The sequence below is a fragment of the Gekko japonicus genome, unplaced genomic scaffold, assembly GCF_001447785.1.
Source record: "Gekko japonicus isolate JY-2015 unplaced genomic scaffold, Gekko_japonicus_V1.1 scaffold2453, whole genome shotgun sequence".
NCBI lineage: Eukaryota > Metazoa > Chordata > Lepidosauria > Squamata > Gekkonidae > Gekko > Gekko japonicus.
The window spans coordinates 193,374-203,875 of record NW_015173212.1 but is presented as its reverse complement, the minus strand read 5'-3'; positions in this window follow the sequence as shown (position 1 = coordinate 203,875).

Sequence of the window (10,502 nt, the reverse complement as noted above, 5' to 3'; positions counted from 1 at the left end):
ACAAACACTGCACAGCTAAAACATAACTAAGTAAAATCATGACAATCTCGCCTTATAATAAAAGAGTTTTGGTGTCCCCCCTGGATACGCTTCCACAGCCTTTTGCCCGCTCAGCTGCCACTCTCAAAGTCTCCCGATCCCGTGGCTGCATTGGCGCGCTGTGTTGCCTTGGCCCTGCCCACCAAGCCGATGGGCAGCATTTTGCCCTCAGTCTGGAGGGAGCCGGCGAAGGGGAGGGACACTCCGCCGAGAGAGAAGCAACCCCTCCATGGGGGAGAAGGAGGCAGACCTAGCGAGCGGCGGCAAGCAGGAGAAGCACTCACCTTCGCTGCCCCTCACGGACCCTCTCCCTTGGTCGCAAGGTCTGCACTTCATCAGGGTGATAGCTCAGTGGGCTGCACCACAGAGAAGGCTGCCCAGCCCCTTTCAAAGGCTCCCCCGCCTTCCTTCAGCAGCAGCACCAGCGCCAGGGAGGGTCTGGCCTAAAGGAAACGAGCTGCGGGTGAGACCTGGAGAGCTCCCGCTGTTACAATTGATCTCCAGATGACAGAGATCAGTTCTCCTAGAGAAAATGGCTGCTTTGGAGGGTAGACCCTATGCCATTATCCCCTGCTGAGTCCTTCTATCCCCCCCCAATGCTGCCCTCCATAGAATCCACCCCCCCCCAAATCTCCAGGTATTTCCCTAATCAGAGGTGGCAACTGTGCTTTCTCCTCAGTACCTGTTGCTAGGCAACCAGGTTCTGTCAGTAAAAGGCCCTTTCCACAACTATTTTGGCCTTTGGGAGAAAACTCATCAGAGTCATTCCTGATAGGGTTGCCCCATAGCTAACAACTTTTTGCTCAGGGGGGGCAATGTTTTTCTCAGGGGGCCTGCCATTATATGTCTGTGTGGTACTGCCATGCCATGCTCATACTTCTAAATAACAACTAAATTATGCATAAAGCCAATACTAAGTAGTACTATTATACACAATGCAAAGCACATAATCACACACTAATTGATCTATATACCTCATATATATTACTCTAAACGTCTGTTGCCATGAAAACCCTACAAGGTCACCATAAGTCAGCTGTGACTCAATGGCACTTTCCATCACCAAGGAAGATCATGAACTGGGCCAGGGAGAAATTGGGGGGAACGCACAGGAAGAACAATGAAAACAAGCAAGCTCTCCTCTCTCACACCCTTTTAAAGCACTGCCAGGGGAGTGGCAACCCACTCCGGCGGGAGAGCCGGCTCTACTTCGCCACCTACCCAGCAGCTGCCCACCCCATACCCCTGGTCCGATGCCTGCCAGGCCAGGCACTACCTGGCCAGCATAGCGCTGAGCGCCCGGGGAGCCGAGAGTCTCCGTCCGCGGGCCCGCCCGCACCCTACCTGTCCCCAGACCTCCGCCCAGCTCCTTGCCAGCCACTGTGGCGTGGCCCGGGCTCGAGGAGGGCTTCTGCCAAGCCAAGGGACGGTTCTGCCCCAGCGCGCCCTGAGCGCAGACAAAGGGGGAGCGGCCGGCCGAAGAAGGCGACAAGCCAGGGAGTCCCCGGCAGGCGTGCACGGTGAGACACCTGCCCAGCACCTGCCACAGACCAGGCTCCAGCTCCTCGGGTCGCCCAGGCTGGTTGCTCATCCTTGCCGGCTCGCTCATGCGCCCCTCTAGGGTAGCTGCTGCTGCTGCCGCTGCCACTTCCTCATTCTCCTCTCCAGCCCGCAGCGAAAAGCAGGGAGGGGGAGCAGGATGATGTCTGCACTATGGATCCCTCAGATTTTTCTGTCTGAAGACTTACCTGATTGGCCTCATGTAACACCCGATGAAATAAAAGAACTGATTGGCCAATTAAAACCAGGAAAAGCAGCTGGTCCTGATATAATTCTCCTGGAAATTTTAAAACTAGACCCTGATTGGTGGGCGGCCCCTCTTGCATCCTTTTTTACAATGATTGATAAATCCAGCCTTATCCCTGAAGCATGGTTAAATGCAATCGTAGTCCCAATTTACAAAAAAGGTGGATTGCTCAATTCCCTCCAGCTATAGACCAATCAGCCTGCTTTCCGTTATGGGAAAATTGTATGCCAAACTTCTACGTATGCCAAACTTCTACTATCTAAGCTGACCATATGGATGACAGAACAGAGAGTCTTAGGCCCGGAACAGCTGGGATTCTGTAAAGGGAAAACTACTTTAGACCATTGCATTATATTAGAGCACCTGATTAATAAGTATGTTAAAAGAAGCAATGTAAAAGTATACGCTGCCTTCATAGATCTTAAAGGGGCATTTGATTCAATCAACAGGGAACTCCTCTGGGCTAAACTACAACAACTAAACATAGATAAGAGACTCCTTAACCTTTTAAGAAAGCTATACACATCAACAAAATGCCAAGTCAAATGTTCACTGACAGGGAAATTAACTACAAAAATATTATCAAATAAAGGAGTCAAACAAGGCTGTATATATTAGCACTCTTTCTATTTAACCTGTTCCTTAATGATCTCTCCCCTTACCTCAAAGCTGTTGATTGCCATGCTCCTAAACTGAGCTCTGTCCATGTCCCTCTACTACTATATGCGGATGACATGGTACTATTGTCCTGCTCCAAAGTTGGCTTAAATAGATGTCTTTCATATTTTATAACAAATAAATTACTTTTAAACCATGAAAAATCAAAAATACTTGTCTTTTCCAAAACTTGGAAACCATTCAAATGGACAATTGGAGGCAAACCAATTGAACAAGTTAAAAATTTTAAATAATTAAGTCTGCACTTCCAGTATAATGTATCTTGGTCTGTACAGTATAATTCAGCAATAAATATGGCCAACATAAATGCTTCTGCCATTTCCCGATTCTTCTACACCAGAGGCAATCAATTCAAACCAGCTGTATTAAAAGTCTTCAAGTAACCCCCCAACTCATGTATGGTATTCCAGTATGGATAAGTGCACTTAATGGCACAATAGAACGTGTTCAATCTAAATTTCTTTGAAAGATCATGGGAATGCCGTGCTGTGTACCTTATGCAGCCTTGTGTTTAGAAACTGGGTTAAATTCTGTGGAATTTGGTGCATGGCTAATGACAATAAAATATTGGCTGTGTCTACGTTACAATGTAGACCAAGGGAGCCTTACACAACAAATGCTCACAGAGTCAAACATCTCTAACTGGCTACCACACATTGAGAACAAAATAACTGCCATGGGCATCCCATTGGACTCACTGCTTATGCTCCCTTTTATGGGTGCTTTCCAGATGATTAAACGCAGAGTCCTTGACATTGAAACACAAAGGCTATACAGCTTAGCCAACAAATCTTGCTCTCCTCTGAACTTTGAGATTCCCCTCACGGTAGGCCAAATGGCCCCATACCTATCTAATATACAAGCACCACAACAGCGCAGAGCTTTTTCACTAGCAAGATTCAATGTACTACCAACAGCAGTCTTGCATGGGAGATATAATAATACAGCATATACGTCTAGACTTTGCCATTGTAATTCTGGATGCATCGAGACAGTTTCACATATCTGTTTGCACTGCCAATTTTATGTAGATATACATTTTAGATATTTAAACCCTATTTTAGCCAACATGATGGACCTTTCTGATGCTTTAAAAGTTCACTGTCTTCTTGAATGACTCCGCTACTGAAATATCAGTGAAGGTAGCCATGTTTTTACAATCAGCTATAAAGCTACGTCAGGTAAAACTATCTAAATGAGCAACACTTTGTAACAAATTGTTTTATGTAATATTATGCAATGCTATGTAGTTTGCAAAATACTTGGTATGGGATCTTATATGGTTTTATATGTATATTTTCTTATAGTAATCCTCTTTTAAGGTATTGTTTTATGCCAATAAAGGCTAACTGACTGACTGACTGACTCCACCCTCCAAGCCAGCCATTTCCTTATGGGGAACCGAGTAGACCCTATGGCATTATCCCCTGCTGAGTCCTTCCATGCCCCCCCAATGCTGCCCTCCATAGGATCCACCCCCCAAATCTCCAGGTATTTCCATAATCAGAGGTGGCAACTGTGCTTTCTCCTCAGTGCCTATTGCTAGGCAACCAGGTTCTGTCACTAAAAGGCCCTTTTCACATCTGTTTTGGCCTTTGGGAGAGCACTCTTTGGTGCCCATCCTGATAAGGTTGCCAACTCCAGCTGGGAAATTCATGGAGATTTGAGGGAGTTTGAAGAGGGTGAAGTTTGAGGAGGGGGGACCTCAGACAGGTGCAATACCATAGACTCCACCCTCCAAGCCAGCCAGTCCCTCATGGTGAACCATTGTTCCCAATCTCCAGGTGAGACCTGGAGATCTCCCGCTGTTACAATTGATCTCCAGATGACAGAGATCAGTTCCCGTAGAGAAAATGGCTGCTTTGGAGGGTAGACCCTATGCCATTATCCCCTGCTGAGTCCTTCTATTTCCCCCAATGCTCTCCATAGGATCAACCCCCCAAATCTCCAAATATTTCCCTAATCAGAGGTGGCAGCTGTGCTTTCTCCGCAGTGCCTGTTGCTAGGCAACCAGGTTCTGTCACTAGAAGGCCCTTTTCACACCTGTTTTGGCCTTTGGGAGAAAACTCATTGGGGCCAGTCCTGATAGGGTTGCCAACTCCAGGTGGGAAATTCCTGGATATTTGAGGGATGGAGTCTGGAAAGGGTGAGGTTGAGGGGTGGGACCTCAGATAGGTACAATGCCATAGACTCCACCCTCCAAACCAGCCATTCCCTCATGGGGAACCATTGTTGCCAGTCTCCAGGGGAGGGATTGAGATCACACAGAATTACAACTGATGGCAGAGATCAGTTCCCCTGGAGAAAATGGTGGACTCTGTGTCATTATACCCTGCTGCGGTCGCCACAGCAAACTGGTGCTGAGTGCCCAAGGCTGGGGCACTCTCCCAGAGCCTCTTTCTAGAGCTTATTGTATTTATTTCTACAATGAGCCTTATTCCTAGTATAAATATAAAACATTACAAAGTGCTAGTGCTAAACACTGGGAATACTAGGTATATGCAACACTTTACAGTTGAGTCAATTCACACATTCAGGTGTCAGTCATTTGGGCCAAGGTTAAGCATGCACGCTCATCATCAGTGACCACAACCAAGTGATGCCTTGGATGCATGCACAGGATTTCACAGATCCTTAAATAGGCATTTCATATCACCTTAAATAGAATACTTTTCGACTGAGTCACTTCATACATTCAGCTGCTAGTCTGAGAAATGTGAAGTGGTTTTCATTGTTTTATTCCTGTTTTGTTGCATTGTTCTGCAATTTTTAAATCTGGCGGTTTCATTTTTGTATGCATTATGCTGTTATATTGTGTGCATGACACCATTTTAGTGCATTGTTCTCTAATTTTGTAATTCATTTTTATTCACTGTTGGCTGGTTGTTTTATATTGTTCTTATTGTATGGGTTTAATGGTGCAATCCACCTTGAGTCTTGGCAAGAAACGCAGACTATAAATGAAGTAAATAAGTACTGTAATCGTCAAGGAATGAAATGCTAAACATGCATTTGTGAACAAGGCTATGAATGATGTACAAGTATAAAAAAACTTTTGTATCTGCTCTACCACAGCTATGATTATCCATTCATACATGAAAACCATAGTCATCAAGTGTTAAAAATTACTGTATGAACTTGTCCAAGGTCTGGGCAGAGGCTTAGAGAACAAGAATTGCTGTCTGGTAAGGGAGCTACCTCCCTGGAAGGCCAGATACTGAAGCTGAAGCTCAAATACTTTGGCCACCAAATGAGAAGGGAGCACTCACTGGAGAAGACCCTGATGCTGGGAAAGACTGAAGGTCTGAAGGTCAAAGAAGAAGAAGGGGACGGCAAAGGATGAGATGGTTAGACAGTGTTATTGAGGCAACGAACATGAAATTAAGCAAACTCCGGAGCACGACAGAAGACAGGAGGGCCTGGCGTGATGTGGTCCATGGGGTCGCGAAGAGTTGCTTGACTGTGCGACTGAACAACAACAACAAGGGAACTACTAGAGAAAGGGCCTTTCTTGGTTCCGTTGCCCTATACATGAAACCCCTTCCCTGTATCCATTCACCTGGTGCCTACTCTTCTGAGTTTTAGTTGCCAGGTGATGTTTTCTCAGGCCTGTGATGACAGGTGATAGTACAGGGGTGGGGGGAATAATTGTTCTGTCTCTATGTAGGTTTTAATATCTGCTGTGCCATCTGAACTGCTATTTTCTCTGGATGTTGTTAGTGTTTTTAATGGTGTTGTAATGTGAGCATCCTTGTTGACTAAAAAAATATATTCAGGCTCAGAGTATGGAAGGCAAGGTGGCATGGTATAGCCCAATCTTGTCAGATCAGGGGAGCTAAACAGAGTCAACCCTTGGATAGTATGTGGATGGGAGACCTTCAAGGAAGACTGCAGAGGAAGGCAATGGCAAACCACCTCTCCTTCTCGCTTTCTTTGAAAGCCCCTTGCTTGGAGTCTGTGACTTGATGGTGCCTTAGGCACACACAGAGTGTCCACCGAGAGCCAAATCTGATGAGATGCTAAAAGATCCATTAATGGGTCTCTCAAGCAGTTTTGCTCGTTCAATTGGAAAACCCAAGAGGTTTTGATATGGATCGTGGGTGTCCCAGCGTCCCATCTAGTTTGATTATGAAAGTCCTTTAAGTTGGCTGCCAATCATAGTGGTTCATTCCTCTCCCTATTCTCCCATATGCTAGCTAAACAGGCAGAACAGCTCAGTGGCGTTTGATTAGAAGTTTTTGAAGGATTCTGGAGCTACCATGGGCAAATATTCCTGAGAATAAAAGCCTTCTTAAAGAAAGGACATTGTAGGATCATTTGGTTCACAAGCAGGTTGTGTAGCTCTCTCCATGTAAATGGCAGGACAGCAGGCTGGATAAACTTGCATTGCTACTCATTTCTAAATATATTTCTGAAATTCTCACTCAGTGACGTGGCCAGTGAGTGTGCATTGCGCTTCTGTGGCATTTCGACTTTGGGTCCAGTTGCACATGAGGGTTTCCATTGAGTCATATACGCAAGTCAGGTTTGAGGATCCTGGGAAGATAATAAAGATAATAAAGATATTTGACAATTATATAATTTCATTCAGAACAATCACTTCTGCTGATGGCACATAAGAAACTCTTCCCACAAACCTTGACAGCCAGAATTCCCTATTATGGAGGGCCTTCCCACATATTATGCGACAAAGGGGGTTTGCAACTAACTATACACCGCATGGGGAGCCGTGTTCAGTTCTGGCTTTTTGCTAAGCATACTTCTTATGACATCATACATGTTTCCATTCATATATTCAACTTGTAGATGCACACTTAAAAAACCTTAGATGTGTAACCAGGGGTCATTTCCTGCAGGAACGCACAGGAGCGGAGCTCCAGCAGTAAAGAGCCCAGGGGGTGGGCATATGCAACAAGCCCCACCCCCTGCTCCCAGCAGCCCTCAGTCAGAGCAAGAAGCAGCCAGGTAAGTTGCAGAGCCCCCCAGCCCAAAACAGTCCAGCGGCACCTTTAAGACCAAGTTTTATTCAGGTACAAGCTCTCCCTCCTCTGTGAGGACAGATCTGCACGTCCCGTCCCCCCCAATAGCTAGCAATCCAAAACAGTCCAGTGGAGCCTGAGTGGTGGGTGTTGCCTTCTGACACACTTCTGGTGATGTCAGGGTGTGTACATATGCAAATAAATTATGCTAATGAGTTATGCTAATGAGCTCCTTCACCTCTTTTTCTACTAAATGACCCCTGTGTGTAACTAAAAATGGGTTGTGCAAATCTGTTCTAAGAATATAACCTTTAAAACTGCTTTGCACTAGGAAGGAACTTTGAGGTGTGACCTAGAGAAAGCCTAGACCTAGAGAGAGCCAGTTTGGTGTAGTGGTTAAGTGTGCGGACTCTAATCTGGGAGAACCGGGTTTGATTCCCCACTCCTCCACTTGCACCTGGCTGGATGACCTTGGGCAAGCCGTAGTTCTGATAAGAGCTGTCTTTGAAAAAGAGCAGTTTCTGTCAATAGTTCTCTCAGCCCCACCTACCTCACAGGGTGTCTGTTGTGGGGAGGGGAAGGGAAAGGAGTTTGTAAGCCGCTCTGGGACTCCTTTGGGTAGTGAAGGGCGGGGTATAAATCCAATCTTTTCTTCTTCTTCTAGACATAACCCTGTCTTCTTTTTGCTAGCCAGTGTGGAGGAGGCTGCACTAGGTGAGCTAATGCCCACTGTTTGCCCCACTGAGCTGAGTGGCTCTGCTGCACTGGCTGGTGACACCACAAGGGCTACTCAGCTTGGCTTGTTCTAGGGCCATTTTCACTCCCCAGTCGGCGCTGGTCAGTTCTGCATCCAAGAAACTGAGTCCGTGTGGCTAGGGAATCTATGAGAGCGTAGCGTTGGTTTGCGTTAGAACAGCTAGATTCAAGTCCAGTTGCACCTTAGAGACACACAAGAACTTCAGGCTATCAGCTTCCAAGAGTCACAGCTCCCTTTGTCAGATATCTTGACAGCTCATACCCTGGAAATCCTGTTGGTCTCTAAGGTGCTAATGGACTCAAATCTATGACAGCATAATACTATTTTCTTACGGTGTATGTATATATAGATAGATATAGATATAGATTTTTCAATTAGATATGTATTGTTTTTTCAAAATTTGTACATCTTTGAACAAGTATGAAAAAATCAGCTTATGGATAGAGAAATCTCTAACACTTAAACTGTGATTATTCTAACTTTTTAAACCTATAAAATGTCAGATCCTAGCAATACCGCAATGTATAATGGTTTCCTCTCAAATTTACACATAATAATTTGACCAATTTCACTAGCAAATATGTTGATCCAAGCAGCATCCCAAATTTGGATTAACAACATAGTTTCCAATTTCCTTTGAACTATATTACCTAAGTGATCTTAAAGAGGCACAAACAATTTCTAAATCTTACACAATAACGATTTCCTTTCCTTTCAGTTTTCAAGTAATTACTCAAAATGGATATGATCTAGTAGAAAATTTCCATTGTTAATACTCACGGTGTATATAATAAGAAAGATAATGAAAATAATGTGGTACATCACCACCTAGTTTCTTTGTACAAAACTCATGTAATACCTTTTATTATATGGCTTCTGTAGTCTGGATTTGGGTGGGGAGCAACCTACATAGCTGCCTACAATCTCTCTTTTGTTTCTGTTTAATTTCAGTTCAGCCTAAATAATGTTTTCTAGTAATCATATTTTTAAACCTTTACCCCATATCCAGATTCTCAGGACTGCAATGACTATATCTAATGATCATGGTTTGTTTTCTTTATTACAGCTGTAACAGCCTGGGAATGAAACAGTGGTTTGGCTCCAACTAGTTTGTTCCCCTCTGACCACCCAAAAAGCCTAAGCTGAAGACCGTGGGACCTGCATAGACAAAAGCTATGTGAGATAGGGCCTGTAGTAAGGGGGAGAACTGGGTGAGACTGAGTGGAAAAATCTGGTGGCATCCAACCCGGTATGGCCTCATCACTTCACAGGACAACTTGGAGATGATCCTTTTTTCCTTTGGTTTACTTTGTAGCAAAAATGACTACGGTAATTGGGCAAAATCCTGAGCACTGACTAGAAGACGCACCATTCAGAGGCATTGTTTAGTTTGAACTTCAGTCTGAGTAGACAATACTAACCTTGATAAACCAAAGGTCTTTATATGTAAGTGGTGCTTTATAGAATGGAAGTCAATAAAACTGTAACCCACATTATTTATAGGACTTTAGCGTACTGCGACTGAAATCAATAGATACTTTACCACATAAAGAAATATTATTAAAATATAGAAATGTATGGATATATATAAATCTGGGACAAAGGTAATATTTGGTGGTATTAAAAGCCCAGTTTTCTTTTGTGATACTTTCCAACAGATTTTACTATGCTAGGAAAAGAAACAGGCAGGCAGTACATTGGAGCTGGACTACCCATTTTGTGCAATAATTTAAGCTGCTAGTTTTTCAACATTCTACCATCAATGAAACCCTTTCTACATTAGCTTGTCTGCTGAAGAGCCCTTGCCATGAACTCCTGCACATTGTGTTCTAAAGCAGAATACTTCTGATTGTCAAATGTTGAAGGGCAATCAGCACATAAGGGCTGTTGGAGGCCCTCTGTGTGGATGTCCTTGATGAACCATTGGTCTGATCTAGCCCGGCTACTCTTATGTAACTGTGTACGGTTTGAAAACCATTGACTGAAACCATCCTGTTCCTGTAGTAGATTACTGGCTAATAGCCTAGAAGGGTATGTTGACGTTTTATCAATGGGAGCTAATGGTTAGGAGATTTTCCTTTAGTATTTTGAAGGATGTACCAATCTGAGCCTGGAAAAGGTGATATCCCATGTTAGCTGAAGGAAGGGGGGGCAGGTATGTGTGTGTGTGTGTGTGTGTGTGTGTGTGTGAGAGAGAGAGAGAGAGAGAGAGAGAGAGAGAGAGAGAGAGAGAGAGAGAGAG